Consider the following 17,047-nt stretch of genomic DNA (forward strand, 5'->3'; position numbering starts at 1 on the left):
GCCTGCCAGGGGTGATTCCTGAGTATAGAGCCAAGAGTAGTCCCTGAGCACTGCTGAGTGTGATCCAAAAACCAAAAAACCAAAACAAACAAAAAAGTGGCTAGGGGAGGCCCTGCTTCAATAGAGAGAGATAGAGATAGATACAAAAAGACAGCACCTTGCTGATTCTGTATCTACAGCCCCCATGGCCAGCAGTCACTGCTTTGGTCACTATCCAGTCCCCCCACAATCGCCCATGTTTTACTTTTTATACTCATCATGACAGGGGGCATGTCCATGTTCAACTGTAACTACAGTAGGGGTATCCAAGGTGTGTTCAAGCCCAACTACCATGACATCAACAGAAATGATAAAACAAACCAAAGTTCCAGGGCAGAGTCACCTTCACTGCAGTCAAGTTCACCATCACAGACCACATGGAACTGAGCAATCGGAGACCTGAGGAAATAGTCCTTTATTATTGTGTGAGACACAATGTGACAGCACGCATCCTGATTGTGTCAGAAACCTGAGGTAGAGGTTGATATGCTAGGGGAGAACATAACAGGGCTGCCGATGCCTCCTGACGTCCCCCTGCAGTTTATGGATGCAAGTATGGGAATCACATTTAATTTAGTTTTGTAATTGTATTTAGATTTTGGGGATGCATTGGTCTGTGCTCACCTGAGTTCTGCACACAGGAATAACTCCTAGCTGTAGGGGAGGACAATATGTAAGGGAAGCAGGGGATTGATCCTGGATTAGCAATATGCAAGCCCACGGCCTTGCCCATATTCCAATCTATGATTCATGATTTATTTGAGCATATTGTAAACTATATCTCTCTATCATTCAGCCACAGCCAATAGGAGAGATTTTTTTTCCTCTAGAACACAAGTTTTCCTTCATATTTTCATGTAATGTCCATTGGAGCTTCCCAGACTCAGCAGAAGAACCACTCACAAGTAAGTGCTGGTGTCACAGCAGACTGTTGCCCTATAGATCTTTCCCCCCAAGCCCCAATTTTTCCACAGTTTTTCAAACAGACCTTGTTTTGAGGGTAAGTAAATAAAGGAAAATAAGTGTTGACCTTTATTTCCACTTAAGGCAGAAGAACAGCACACATGATGTTTAAAACGGGCCAGCTCCATAGACAGACACACTCTGAATATCTGTGGACTTCACAGTGATCACATAAGTGTGATAAAACACAGTCAGGTTCCACATGATATACTCTGTGCTGCTACTGATCCCTGGTTGCTGGGGACCAGTTCTTTTCCCAAGACACATGTGCTCACAGTGGACTGACTGGGTGAGGTGTCTCTCCAGGGCTCACAGATCACACGTAGCTGGTTACTTCTGTCTTGTGTTTTGACATAATTGAAATAAAAATTTAGCACCGAAACTTATTTCTTTAAGTTGCCATAAAGACAAAATCAAAACTGCAGAAATGTTGGAATTTTCTGTCGATGTGAGCACTTTTGAACTTACAATGACACCAGCACATATACAAGTGATTTTACATTTCTAAGGAATCCGGCATGTGTTTCAACATGAAAGTATCAATGAAGAGCAGAAGCAACAGTACAGCAGATATGGCATTTGCCTTGCAATCAGTTGACTTGGGGTGAATCCAGAATCCATAAAGTCCATAGGAAGTCCCTTAGGAGTATATCCTGTGTGCAGAGCCAGGAGTAATTCCTTGCCACCCCTGGTATGTTTCAAAAACAAAATCAAGGGGAAATAGCACAGCGTTAGGGCTTTTGCCTTGCATGCAGCTGATCCAGGATGGATGGTCGTTTGAATCTCGGCATCTCCTATGGTCCCGAGCCTGCCAAGAGCAATTTCTGAGCACAGAACCAGGAGTAACCCCTGAGCACTGCCAGATGTGACCCAAAAAAGAAAAAAAAAGTGAATGAATACATGTGTCTAGGGGAAAAAAAAAAAGGCTTCCTTCTGTTATTATAGAAAGACAAAGGGACATACTGAACCTTTCCCTCAAAAGAAACCAGATCTGTGGTTCCCATTCTGTGCCACAGACCCTGACCCTGCAGGAGGAAGTCGAGGCACCAGTGTCCCTGTCATTTCCTCAGCCAGCACAACTGCATGTCATTCAGGTTTTTCACACACTCATAATGTGGGTTGTTACACTGTGTCACTCGCACAGTCATACGTGGCCGTGTCCTCAGGTCACAGATTGTTCAGTTCCTGTGGGCTCTGTTGGAGGACTTGACTGCTGTCAGGTAACTCTGCCCTGGAACTTCGGAGCATAGACTGTATTTCCTTTCCCACGGTTTTTAGCTCCCACCACTCAAAACCTTGTCCAGGTATCTGCTGCACCCAGCACATCCAATAGCTGGTGAGGTGTATCCAGATGCCTTTCAGGAGATCTTCACTGATGTTTCAGGTATTCTCACCTAACCCCAGACTGCATCTGTGAGTGCACACCTGTGGACAGAGACAGGAGAGAAAGGACTCGCCTGGCTGGACCAGTTCCCTTCTTAGTCCAGGGACTGGGACCCTTACCTGTGGCCACTGAGAACTCAAGGAGGATTCTCCGCTTACACTGCATGCTGAGGGCTTGGCTCTCAGGCGACTGAACAGAAGTTTGTTCCTTTTTTTAATGTATTTTGGTAAAAATTGACCTAGATTCAATTTGATAAATTTCAACTTACTTACACATGCTCAACTCAAGAAGAAGTGACTGCACCACTGGGGTTTCCCTTTGAAAATTCCATGACTGATGGTTTGAGAACATGAGACTCTGCCCTGTCCTTGGATGCTGTGCAGGGAAAGACACTCTAAGCTGACAGGACCTGCTTTCCCAGAGACCCTTCTGAATGCCATAGATTCCTGTATTGATCTGGGCTTTGATATCAGAAATTTGATTTGAGATAGGTTGCAATCAGTTAGTTTAAATTTTGACTTAATTCTAAGTCAAATATCATCTGGTTCTTACTTTGGATTTTTCCAGAAATAACAAATATGGTTCTATAAAGATTGTCATGGACTTATTTTGTTATGTACATTCTGTAATAGAATAAAATATTGGGTGGGCCAAAGTAATAGCACAGTAGTAGAACATTTGCCTTACATGCTGCTTACCCAAGATTGATCTGGGTTCAATCCCTGGTATCCCATAAGGTCCCCTGAGCCTGCCAGGAGCAATTAGTGAGCACATAAATGCATTAATCTACATTTCTTTCACTCTTATACCTTTAGCTGTTAACATCAACTGCAAAGTTTGAGCGAACAACTGTTGATGGCTTATAGTCTTTTTTTTCTTTTTTATTAAAAAATATGGAATGCTTCACGAATTTGCATGTCATCCTTGCGCAGGGGCCATACTAATCTTCTCTGTATTGTTCCAATTTTATTATATGTGCTGCCAAAGCGAGCATGATGACTTGTAGTCTTTCCCATATTTACTCCCTATTAAATATGGGCAATATCCAGAACAAATTCTCCAATTAATATTCACAACGCATCTATGAAGGGTGAGGGCTCTTCAGTAGATCTCTCAGCTCTGGTCCTGTGTGAGGACCAAATGCCTGAGTGGGGAAACCCCAGGTAAAACCTGAGAGAGGGAATGAGAGCTGGACAACAGGATAGGGAGGACTGTTTGGAAAATACAAAGAGTTTATTAAAACAAGTTCTGTGGCCCGGAGAGATAGCTCAGCGGCGTTTGCCTTGCAAGCAGCCGATCCAGAACCAAAGGTGGTTGGTTAGAATCCCGGTGTCCCATATGGTCCCTCGTGCCTGCCAGGAGCTATTTCTGAGCAGACAGCCAAGAGTAACCCCTGAGCACTGCCGGGTGTGGCCCAAAACCAAAAAAAAAAAAAAAAAAAAAAAAAAAAAAAAAAAAAAACCAAGTTCTGCTATTTGTCTCAAAACAATGCACAGCTCGTATTTGCATGTAAATCAAAACTATGGGCATATGCCACCTCAGCCATCTTAATTTATGCCATCCTTAGCAATCCAGCTTCTTCATATGGTTCATAAGAATACGAGAAGGGCCCGGAGAGATAGCACAGCGGTGTTTGCCTTGCAAGCAGCCGATCCAGGACCAAAGGTGGTTGGTTCGAATCCCGGTGTCCCATATGGTCCCCCGTGCCTGCCAGGAGCTGTTTCTGAGCAGACAGCCAGGAGTAGCCCCTGAGCAATGCTGGGTGTGGCCCAAAAAAAAAAAAAACCAAAAAAAAAAAACAAAAACAAAAAAAAAGAATACGAGACAAAAAAGAAGGATGTGGGCCTCCAGTTTGGCTATGGCAGAGCAGGTGCAGCCTTCGCCTTAGGCTCTCCGAAAGGATTTTGCCACTAGGGTAGTCGTGCGATCATGCTGAGAACTCTGCTAAGTTATACAAAGGCCTCAAAGAAGGGGGCTGCCTGATCAAGCTCCCAACATGGGTGTCTTGGGTTCAGTCTGACATTGCATAGTACCATCTGCTGCAGTGGAAGCACTTCCAAAGACAGAGTGCCTCCTGAACACCAAGCAAATGTTTTGGGGCCACACCTAGTGGTGCTCTGGGTTTACTCCTGAGTCTGCATGTAGGAATTACTCCTGGTGGCTTTGAGAGACCATATGGGATGCAGGGGATTGAACTCGAGTCAGCCATGTATAGGACAATTGCACTATCTCTGTGCTATGTCTCTGGCACAAGCAATTTTATTTATTTTTTTTTGTGGTTTTTTTGGGTCACACCCGGCAGTGCTCAGGGGTTATTCCTGGCTTCATGCTCAGAAATTGCTCCTGGCAGGCACGGGGGACCATATGGGATGCCGGGATTCGAACTGATGACCTCCTGCATGAAAGGCAAACGCCTTACCTCCATGCTATCTCTCCGGCCCCAATTTTATTTTTTTTTATTTTTTATTTTTTTTTGTTTTTGGGCCACACCCGGAGGTGCTCAGGGGTTACTCCTGGCTGTCTGCTCAGAAATATCTCCTGGCAGGCACGAGGGACCATATGGGACACCGGGATTCGAACCAACCACCTTTGGTCCTGGATCGGCTGCTTGCAAGGCAAACGCCGCTGTGCTATCTCTCCGGGCCCACAAGCAATTGGTTTTTAATTTGATTAAAAACCAGAACAAGGTGCCAGAGAGATAGCATGGAGATAGGGTGTTTGCCTTGCATGCAGAAGGATGGTGGTTCAAATCCCAGCAGCCCATATGGTCCCCTGAGCCTGCCAGAAGCTATTTCTGAGTATAAAGCCAGGAGTAACCCCTGAGCGCTGCCGGATATGACCCAAAAACCAAAAACCAAACAAACGAACAAAAAAACAGAACAGAACAGAAAAGAAACAGAGTAAGATTACTCTTAAGGCATATACTTCACAATGCTACAGAGTTTTCACAAGTTAATGGAATAAACCACCTCTAAAAAACTAAAGAGAGAGCACAGGAGGACTAGAGAGCTAGTACAGGGGGTAGGGTGCTGACACCAATGTGAATCCTGGGCACTACATATGGTTTCCTGAGCATTGCCAGGGGTCACACGTTAGCACAAACCCATGAATAACACCTGAGCAGCACTGGGTGTGACCTCCTCCTCCCGCCCCCCAGTTATTGGAAAAGTGTATTCTGGGCCTGGATCCATAGCAAACTAGGAAGGGCCCTTGCCTTAAATGCAGGCAGCTTGAATTTGATCTTTGGCATCCAATATGGTTGCCCCTAACCACTGCCAGAAGTAATTTCTGAGCAATACTACTTTTGACCGAAATTAAATTCAATTAAATGCTTTCCGGATCATAGAAATAGTATTGAGTAGGGCAAATAATCTCACATGGGCCAGCCCTGGTTAGAATCTTCAGCATCCCTTGTGGCCCTCTGAACAGTGCCTGCATTGATCCCTGATTGCAGAGCCAAGAATAAATCCTGAGTGCCACTGTGCGTGGCCGAAAAAGGAAAAAATGTGTTTTCCTAAGTAAAACATGAGTCTGAGTTTTATTTTTGGGTCTAGGGTGGCGCTTAAGAAACCTGGGGCCCCACTTGCTGAATCATATGCTGCCCAATTTTGAACTAGGGTCAGCCATATACAAAATAAGTGCCTTATATACTATTTTTCTGAGTTTATTTTTTGTAAAAAATAAACCATGCGTATTACATGTAATTCATTTTTTTTCTTTTCTTTTTTTTTTTGTTTTGTTTTGTTTTGTTTTGATTTTGGGCCACATCCGGCAGCACTCCGGGGTTACTCCTGGCTATCTGCTCAGAAATAGCTCCTGGCAGGCACAAGGGACCATATGGGATGCCAGGATTCAAACCAATCACCTTAGGTCCTGGGTCAGCTGTTTACAAGGCAAATGCCACTGTGCTACCTCTCTGACCCCAAGAAAATTTGCTAAATTGCAAGTTCTGATTTAGGAAGTTTAGGGTGGGGCTTGCGATTTAGCAATTTATTCTTTTTTTTTTTTTTTTTTTTTTTTGGTTTTTGGGCCATGCCCGGCAGCGCTCAGGAGGTTACTCCTGGCTCTACTCTCAGAAATCGCTCCTGGCAGGCTAAGGGGCCTAAAAGGGATGCCAGGATTTGAACCAATGATCTTCTGCATGAAAGGCAAATGCCTTATCTTCATGCTATCTCTCTGCCCCGCAAACAAGTTCTTATGTAATAGAGATGGGAACACAAATCTGGTAATGCAGTGAGGCCTTATAACCTGAACATTGGCATAATGATTTGGCTTAAGGAAAAAAAATAGTTTACTGAACTTAAAAACAAATAACTGTAGTAGGATGCCTGCCTCGAATATGGGAAGGGGGGAGGCGGGACATTAGGAGGGGGGAAGGTTACTCTGGTGAAGGGGGATGTTCCATTTGTGACTGTAACCCAACTATTATCATGTTTGTAATCATGGTGTTTAAATAAAAATAATAAATAAATAAAATTTTGCACCAAGCTTGAATTATTGTTTTTGTTTTGGGGCCATACTTGGTAGCACTCAGATTTCATTCCAGTCCTTGGGATCATGTAGTGCTGGGAATTGAACCCTAACATTAACTTAACTCATGCCAAGAAGGCACTTAGGTCAATCTCCCTGATCCCTGAATTCTATGGTTTTTAGGCTTATTTTTATTCCTTTTGTTCATTATGTTAATGTAGGTTATTTTGTCTTGTTTTGGTTTTTGGTTTTTGGGCCACACCAAGTGATGTTCAGGGGTTACTCCTGGCTATGGCTCAGAAATCGCTCCTGGCTTGGGGGACCATATGGGATGCCAGGATTTGAACCACCATCCTTCTGCATGAGAGGCAACACCCTGCCTCCATGCTATCTCTCTGGCCCGACATTCAATCTATTGCCTCACATGTTTCACTTTCAAAATTACCTTCACTTGGCCTTTCAGACACAATAAGTCCTCAACCTGGACTCATACCAGAATATACAATGATCTACTCTCAAAACCAAACTATGTTTGATCTTCTAAGCATGTTCTAAGCATGTTCTAAGGACCTGTTAGGTATATAGATGTCTTTGTAGCAGTTCTCTTGTGTCTGCTCTCTTTGCCTGCTTCTTCCCCTCCCCCTGAAGGAGAGGTATTGAACTGAATAGGAGGCTGGTAGCTGGGAGAGGGGCTTTTTGCCGCAGGCTTGCAAGCTCCTGGGTGTGGAGCAGCTGGCTTGTTGGTGAACTGCTTGTGTCCAAGTTTCTTGGCCTTTTTACCCTCCTATCTGTGTGGATTATTTACTGTGGACAAACATAAATGGTAAAGCTTTCCCTATCCATACAGGATAGAGAATATGGAGTTTCCCTTTCCCATTTGGGAACTGGGAAATAACCAAACCCTAACCCAACATCTGGGCAACCAAGTCCTCTCACTTCAACAACAAATTCCACACCAATCACCCATGAGAAATGCAACAAGTCCCCCACACACACAAAAGATAAACAAATACCTATGGCAGGAACAACAACAAAAATATACATTAACTTTCTCCATTTACACCAGAATGTAAAAGAATGGAAATTTTCTCATAACACACTGACATTAGGATTTTGGTCTTTTGCATTCATTCTGGTGTTTTCGATCATTTACTGGGAGACATGCGTAGAAACACTGCGTAATTATCAAAACAAACATAGCTACAGAGTACTATCCCTTGGTTTTCCTCAATTCAACAAGAAAATTTTTGTATAGATGAGGCTTAAATTAGAATGCTAATCAAGAAAGAACACAGAGGAAACCAAACCATACGAAGTCAAGGAAAGAGTTAAGATGCAGAGGAACAAGCCACTAGGTTAGACAGTCAAGCAGAGCTGACCATCCCCTAACCCTAACCATAACCCTGACCCCATTTGCAGAGCCACAGCTCTAGGCAGACTTAGGAATGACTGACTGAGAAGATCATCACTTCCGAGAATTTCAGGCAGCACAGGCCTTGGGCAGAACGAGCTGCATTGAAGCAGGATGGAGGTTGCGGAAGGCACAGATATTGTAGAAACTGCACTGTCCACAAGAGCATTCTCTTGTTCCTAAACTTATATGACCATTTAGTCCATAAATTTCACAGTCTGCAGGAAAATCCTGCCTGTACATTCTAAGTAGAGGATGACTGGGAGAGCTGAACATCAGGGAGCTGGCAAGATTAGTCTTTAGTGGAATTTAAAGTTTCTGGTCTATGGGACAAAAAGGGTGAAGTAGTTTCCTCTCTGAGTAAGTACAAATGTGAGTGATGCACCAGGATATCCTCCACATGAGGTGAAAATGACAGGCTTATTAGGATTATACATGTATAAACTTTAACAAGTAATTGTTACACCCCACTCAGGAAGGGCACACATCAGAAGCGCTTTTCAGCCTTCTTAGGTGTAGTGCTCTCCTGAAAAAGAATTATTTGCCAAAAAGGCCCGCTTAGAGTAGTCAAAATCAGTTGACCCTTTGCGTGGATTGTTTGGCTATAATTCTAAACGTGGCTGTAACTATCTCTCTCTTTATTTTTGACCATTATTAGAAATCAGGCCTCAATATTTCTTTCTAACAAAGAAGCACAGTATCAAATCCCGCCAAAAGTCTCCCACTGACCAGTTCTCTGTGATCTCTGCTACCTTGGCGCCAAGATCATGTTTTTTCCAAAACTTAGCTCATGAGTAAAGCAATTTTCGGTTTTCCCCAAAACTCTAAAACATTTCTCTCTCTGCCCACTTCCCTGAAAATTACCTGCTTTCTCCTGCTTACCTAAAACAAAGCTAACCCACAACAGAAACTTCTTTTCACCTTCAGTATCGGTTCTTTAATATGCAGATTTTAGCCATGGCCTTTCATTCTGTTTCCCTGACCATCTCCCACTTTCTTTGATCTCCAAAATTACAACCCGCATTCCAGAGCTCACCCCTTAAAAGTTACCCAGCTCAAAAAATAAATTTGTCTTTGTTTTTCTAGACGCAAGTCCCCATGCATTGTGTGTGGTAATTCATTTCTACAATATTTTTTTTTTTGGTTTTTGGGCCACACCCGGCAGTGCTCAGGGGTTACTCCTGGCTGTCTGCTCAGAAATAGCTCCTGGCAGGCACGGGGGACCATATGGGACACCGGGATTCGAACCAACCACCTTTGGTCCTGGATCGGCTGCTTGCAAGGCAAACACCGCTGTGCTATCTCTCCGGGCCCCATTTCTACAATATTGTTCCATCTTTTCGCCCATTTCATGTTCCCACTCTCTCCCCTTGAAGGTTTCCTGGACTCCACGAAGAAGCTGCTTAGAGGCGCTGGCGTCTGCAGCAAGTAATATTTATATGAGATCATATTATAATTAGGGAAAAATAAAAGGACAGTGCTGGTGCTGATTTTGGGGAAGACACAACCAATGGACACTGCTTCATCAAGGGTCACTTGTGGTAGTGCTAAGGGAAATCTAGGGTGCTAGGACTAAAACCAGTCAGCCTATGCAATGCAAGCATTTTACCACTGTTCTGAACCCATGCCTAAATTTTCTTTTTTTTATTTTAATATCTTTATTTAAACACCATGATTACAAATATGATTGTAGTTTGGTTTCAGTCATGTAAAGAACACCCCCCTTCACCAGTGCAACATTCCCATCACCAAGGTCCCAAATCTCCCTCCTTCCCACCCCACCCTCGCCTGTACTCTAGACAGGCTTTCTACTTCCCTCACTCATTCACATTGTTAGGATAGTTCTCAATGTAGTTATTTCTCTAACAGTACTCATCACTCTGTGGTGAGCTTCATGTCGTGAACTGGACCTTCCAGCCCTCCTCTCTTTTGTCTCTGAGAATTATTGTAAAAATTTCTTTCATTTTTCTTAAAACCCATAGATGAGTGAGACTATTTCACGTCTATCTCTCTCCCTCTGACTTATTTCACTCAGCATAATAGAGTCCATGTCCATCCATGTATAGGAAAATTTCATGACTTCATCTCTCCTGATGGCTGCATAATATTCCATTGTGTATATGTTCCAAAGTTTCTTTAGCCATTCATCTGTTGAAGGGCATCTTGTTGTTTCCAGAGTCTGGCTATTGTAAATAGCAATGCAACAAATATAGGTGTGAGGAATGGATTTTTGTATTGTATTTTTATGTTCCTAGGGTATATCCCTAGGAATGGTATAGCTGGATTGTATGGGAACTCAATTTCCAGATTTGAGGAATCTCCATATCACTTTCCATAAAGGTTCCCATAAAGGCATTCCCACTAGTAGTGAATGAGAGTTCCTTTCTTCCACATCCCCACCAGAACTGCTTGTTCTCACTCTTTGTGATGTGTGCCAATCTCTGTGGCATGAGATGGTACCTCATAGTTGTTTTGATTTGCATCTCCCTGATGACTAGTGATGTGGAGCATTTTTTCATGTGCCTTTTGGCCATTTGTATTTTTTCTTTGTCAAAGTGTCTGTTCATTTCTTCTCCCCATTTTTTGATGGAATTAGATGTTTTTTTTTTTCTTGTAAAGTTCCATCAGTGCCTTGTATATTTTGGATATTAGCCCCTTATCTGATGGGTATAGTTGACTATAATGAATAGTTTCTCCCACTCAGTGGGTGGCTGTTGAATCCTGGGCACTATTTCCTTTGAAGTACAGAAGCTTCTCAGCTTACTATAGTCCCACCTGTTTATCTCTGCTTCCACTTGTTTGGAGAGTGCTGTTTCCTCAATGTCATAGAGTGTTTTACCTACGTGTTGTTCTATGTACCTATGGTTTCAAATCTTATATCAAGGCCTTTAATCCATCTGGATTTGACCTTCGTACATGGTGTTAGCTGGGGGTCTGAGTTCAGTTCACTTTTTTTGCATGCTTTCTTCCATGTCTAAATTTTCATAGACACTCATCTTACTCTTGCCAGTATTAAATCAAAAGTAATTCCATTGGAAGAAAGAAAAACTTGAAAACCAATCTAGTAGTAGGAAAATTAAAAAGGTACTTGGCTGTGTATTTTCATTTATTATTTATTTATTTATTTATTTATCTATTTATTTTTAGTTTTGGGGTCATACCTGGCAATGCACAGGGGCCACTCCTGGCACTGTGCTCAGAAGTTGCTCCTGGCAGGCATTGAGGACCATATGGGATGCCTGGACTCGACTGTCCTGGATTGGCTGCATGCAGGACAAATGCCCTACCGCTGTGCTATCTCTCAGGGCTTTGGCTGTATTTTTTTTTTTGGGTCACACCCGGCAGCGCCCAGGGGTTACTCCTGGCTTCATGCTCAGAAATCGCTCCTGGCAGGCTTGAGGGACCATATGGGACGCCAGGATTCGAACCGATGACCTTCTGCATGAAAGGCAAACACCTTACCCTCCATGCTATCTCTCCGGCCCCTGGCTGTATATTTTTTAAACTTTATTTAATTGTTGATCTATTGGTTTTTGGGCCACACCCGGTGGTGCTCAAGGGTTACTCGTGGCTCTGCACTCAGAAATCATCCCTGGCAGGCGAGGGGATCACGTAGAATGCCAGGAACCGAACTGGGTCCCTCCGAGGTCAGCAGCATGCTCTGCCTCTGTGCTATCTCTCCAGCCCCTTGGCTGTATATTTTAAGAGGATCTTCAGAAGCAAATCTAAAACTACAGAGTGGAAAAATCAAATAAATTTAAGTGGAAAGACAAGGAGCAGACTGTTTTTGCATGTGACTGAAACAGAAGCTGGAAATGAACCTTTTATCTCAAAATACATGAGACGGCATTTCACACACACACACACACACACACACACAAACACACACACACACGTTAGAATAACTGCTGTCCACTCTATTCAGGACAATTCTTTTGACTGGTGCTTGTCACACATTGGATGGAAGCACCTTTGGATTAGTGCCAAAGACTCCTGTTCTCCTCTCGTGAGTGTGGTCTTTGGGCTCTCCCACTGGTCCCAGGGAAAAACTACTTGTGATTTAAGAATGCTCAGCTCGAATTTTTTGCATTCCACAATACATACAAACTATAATGACAAGAAGAATTACTACCAGAATAACTAATGTATAAATTACTATGTCAGTATATTTTACCTTGACTGTTGGAAAAAAGAAGGTGGCAGTATACCAGAGAAGAGGGCAGGGTTCCTTGACCCAAACCACACTATTGTCATAAGCCTGAGCCAAATAGGTGCTAAGTTAAAATTTCATGGCAGGAAAATCCACTTGAGCAACCACTTGAGACTAACCCAGGGAACACCTCACTAGTTGTAGATGGAAGCCTCATGCCCCAATCCCAAGCAATTGGGGGGAAGTGGTCTGGAAGCAAATGCCACACAGAAAATAATCCACACATGGTTAAGGAAGTAAAACAGGTTTAGGGACTTCCATAGCAAGCCTTCCACTCACTGGCCAAAGATACTAGCTGGCAGGGGCCAGAGAGCTAGCATGGAGGTTGGGCGTTTGCCTTGCATGCAGAAGGATGACGGTTCGAATCCTGGCATCCCATACGGTCTCTGTAGCCTGCCAAGAGAGATTTCTGAGCATAGAGCCAGGAGTGACCCTGAGCACTGCTGGGTGTGACACCCCCCCAAAAAAAAAGATACTAGCAGGCAGAGAATAATTGTGGAAAACCAAACCACAAGTTTTTCTCTGCTACATCCTCCATATTAACAAATTCTGAGACCTAGAAAGGCACCCAGTTTATACGGCCCTAACTGCCAAAGGGAGAGATTTTTTTGGGGGGGTCACACCCAGCAACGCTCAGGGGTTACTCCTGGCTCTACACTCAGAAATTGCTCCTGGCAAGCTCAGGAACCATATGGGATGCCAGGATTCGAACCACCGTCCTTCTATATGCAAGCCAAATGCCCTACCTCCATGCTTTCTCTCCGGCCCATATTTTTATTTAGTCTTACAGAATACTTACTCCCCTTCAAATCTAACTTTGCGCTTAACCTACGTGCAGCCATAGTAAGAGTTCACATTTCAGGCTCCAGTTCAGTGTGCATAAAACCAAAACAGTTCTCAACTGACCTTGCTGCTGAGAAACTGAGGGCAAAAAGCAGCCTCAAAAGTGAAACTGTCCTGCCTCAGAAATATGAGGCTCCTAACTGAAATATATCTATTCAAAAATCTGTAAACCATCTAGAGCCATGTGAATTGTTTCGAAAATCAAACAGAGCACACTGATAAGTTTTTGTTAACAAGAGCTATGTTGTACTTTGCAAAGAAACAAAACGTGAGCATTCTTTTCGTACCCATGACTGGCAATATACCCCTTAGAAGCCCCTAGTTTGAACATTAAATTTAGAACACGCTGTTTCTACACACACACACACACACACACACACACACACACAGAAATATGCCTTGAACAATTTGGTCCTATGATTTTTTCGGTAAATTAGCCTTATGATCTGTCAAGAAATTAAGAATAAGTATTCCATCATGTGCCTTGAATAAACAGAACAGCGGCCTGCAAGGCAAATGCCCTATTTCTGTGCTACCACTCTGGCCCCTCTGTTTCTTTTTTAAATTTAATCACTGGTATTTTTAATATTGTTAATGTTACAATACTATGACTTTTATTAATATTAATAATTTACTAACAGTGTTGTTATAACACACCCAGCAGAGTGGGAACAATCTACCACTGCCTCTCAGTACCAGTTGCTTCCCACCATTAGCAACATCAGTTCTCTAGGCAGTCTCGGGATCTGTTCTCACTGGCCCTTGTTTATTCCTTGACTCTGTTTCCGTATACTCCACAAAGTGAGAGTTGGTTTATGTCCCTCTCTGTCTGATCCAGTTCACTCAGCATGATACCCACTAGCTCCATTCAAATTGCATTGAACTGCAGGAGTTGACCTTTTCTTATAGATAGATCATATTTACTTGTGTGTAGAGAACGGTTTCTTTATCTGCCGATCTGCTCTTGGGTACTTGGGCTTCCAGACCTTGGGCATGCTGACTAACACTGCAATGAATACAGGAGTGTAAATATCTTTTTGAATGAATATTTTTGGTTTGGGAATGGATGTCAAGAAGTAAACCAGGGGCCGGAGAGATAGCATGGAGGTAGGGCGTTTGCCTTACGTCCAGAAGGATGGTGGTTCAAATCCCAGCATCCCATATGGTCCCCCGTGCCTGCCAGGGGAAATTTCTGAATGCAGATCCAGGAGTAACCTCTGAGCGCTGCGGGGTGTGGCCCAAACCCACCCCCCCCAAAGTAAACCAGATGAGTTATATGGTGATCAAGTCTTTCTTTTTATCCTTTGGGTTACATCTGGTGGTACTCAGAGATTAGTACTCATTCTAAGCTCAGGAATCACTCCTGACAGCTCTCTGGTGACCATATTGGGGGCCAGGAATTGAACCCAGGTTGGCCATGTACAAAGCAAATGCCCGCCCCACTTTACTATTCTACAGCCCCTTTACTTTAAAAAATTCTGTGCCAATATGGCAACCTGCCCAGTGGCTTTATGCTGCGGACTGTTTTATCCTAATGGGATAAAAAGTCCCTAAGCATAACCTTAGTGGGTTCTTATCCCACTGAGAGTCAAACGGGAGCACGGAGAGGCGAATATGAAATAATGAATTATGAAATATGAAATGAATGAGACCACACAGAATGCATGGGGACTTGCGTCTAGAAAGTGGAAGACAAATTTATTTTTTGAGCTGGGTAGCTTTTAAGGGTTGAGGTTAGGAATGCAGGGTGTAATTTTTGACATCAAAGAGAGTGGGAGATTGGTTAGGGAAACAGAATGAAAGACCATGGATAAAATTTGCACATTAAAGAACCGATACTGAAGTTGAAAAGAAGTTTTGTTTTGGGTTAGCTTTTTTTTTGGGTAAGCAGGAGAAAACAGGTAATTTTCAGAGAAGTGGGAAGAGAGAGAAATGTTTTAGAGTTTTTGGGGAAAACTGAAAATTGCTTTACTATGAGCTAAGTTTTTGGGGAAAACATGATCTTGGCGCCAAAGTAGCAAAGATCACAAGAGCTGGTTAGTGGGAGACTTTTGGCGGGATTTGTACTGTCCTCCTTTGTTAGAAAGAATTACTAAGGCCTGATTTTCAATATTGGTTAAAAATAAAGAGAGAGTTACAGCCACATATTAGAATTATGGCCAAACAATCCACGCAAAGGGTCAACTGCTTTTGACTGCTCTAAGCGGGCCTTTTAGGCAAATAATTCTTTTTCAGGAGTGCAACACTTTTTTGATGTGTGCCCTTCCTGAGTGGGGTGTAACAGCTTTACCAACTTAGCAGGTGGGAAAACCCAAAAAGTCTGAGTCAAGGGAGAGAGAATTCAACAGACTGGAGCATATGCTTTGCATGCAGAAGGCCTAAATTCAATCCCCAACACAGCAGGAACATGGAGACAAAGCTGTCTCCCCTGAGTGGTGAAAGTGAGGAAGTTTCTTTCCCCAGCAGAAGGCCATCAAGAAAGACGAAAGAGGACTGTAGCGATAGCACAGTGGTAGGGCATTTGCCTTGCATGCAGCCAACCCAAGTTCGATCCCCAACATCCCATATGTACCCCCTGAGCCTACCAGAAGCGATTTCTGAGCACAGAGCCAGGAGCAACCCCTGAATGCCACTGGATGTGACCCCCAAAAAAAGAAGAAAGAAAGAACACCAGCTTGCCAGTGTCTGGTATTGTTGAGATGGGAATGATTCCAAAAGGAGCAGGTGACAGAAGAAGGGAACTCAGGTGTTTCAGGAATAGGAGACAGTGACCTCCTGCCTGAGCCTCTGGCTCCATGCTTGGCCAGGCATGCAAGAGGACAGGGATGGGCAGACAGAACTCACTGCACTTGCCATCCAGCAGTGTCAGGGCCCCAAGCTTCTGATATGTATTTCCTCCAGAAAGCAGGGCCTTCTCCAGGGCTCAGGTCACTTCCGGGCCTCTGATTATCTGTGAGGGTGGGGGAGTGCATTCCTTGGACTGTTGTTTGCAGACCAGGCAAGTGGCCTGACTGGCTCACAAGAGGGGCTGGCTGGCACCCAACAGACACTTCAACACTCCGACTGAGGAAAGGCAGTGACAGGCCTGTTTGCTAACAATGCAGAGCCAGAGTGTAGTTGAGGTGGTGGGACCTCTGAGTTTTCTAATGCAAAGCAGACTGAGGTCATGAAGCTCCCATCTGAGAGCATGACCCACTTTAACTGAGGCTCATGTGCACTGATGACACTAGAGCTGTCTTGTCTGGTCAGGGCTCATGAGAAGTCCTCCCACTTCAACGTTCTCCTGTCAGAGCAGAAACGACTTGTTCATGGCTCTGCCAAATTTTAGATACATGTGTCACTGATGTCCCACAGGTCAAAGCGATGGACATGGCCAGATGAATATACAAGAGGTCATGAGAACTCCTCTCTGACTGAGAACAGGGCCCTGGAAGCAGCAACCGGTTCAGCAGTGAATGCTTTATTTTCCTTAGCTTCCCTCCTTCTTCCTTTAAAGCCGCTGTCTCTCTTTGGTCCTTATTAAATTGTATGTATGTATTGTGTTTATACGTTATAATAAGTGGTTGTATACTTGTTAAATGAGTTTAGGAGTTTGAATTTGGTGAACATACTTTTTTCAGATCCCATCTTATTAGTTACAGATATTGCTCTAACATGTTTAAGATGTAACATGATCATGACAGTACAATGATTTGTGACCTGCTGATATCTATAGACTGTTTAAGCT

General features: G+C 43.6%; 1 non-coding gene across 1 annotated transcript; it reads right to left on the reverse strand.

Moving 5' to 3' along the window:
- Nucleotides 1-3,273: 3,273 nt before the first annotated feature.
- Nucleotides 3,274-3,380, reverse strand: LOC126012964 (U6 spliceosomal RNA). Its single transcript, XR_007497304.1, has one exon. It is a non-coding gene; the product is annotated as a U6 spliceosomal RNA (small nuclear RNA).
- Between the last annotated feature and the right edge of the window lie 13,667 nt (nucleotides 3,381-17,047).

Source organism: Suncus etruscus, chromosome 6 (genome assembly GCF_024139225.1).
Source record: "Suncus etruscus isolate mSunEtr1 chromosome 6, mSunEtr1.pri.cur, whole genome shotgun sequence".
Taxonomy (NCBI): Eukaryota; Metazoa; Chordata; class Mammalia; order Eulipotyphla; family Soricidae; genus Suncus; species Suncus etruscus.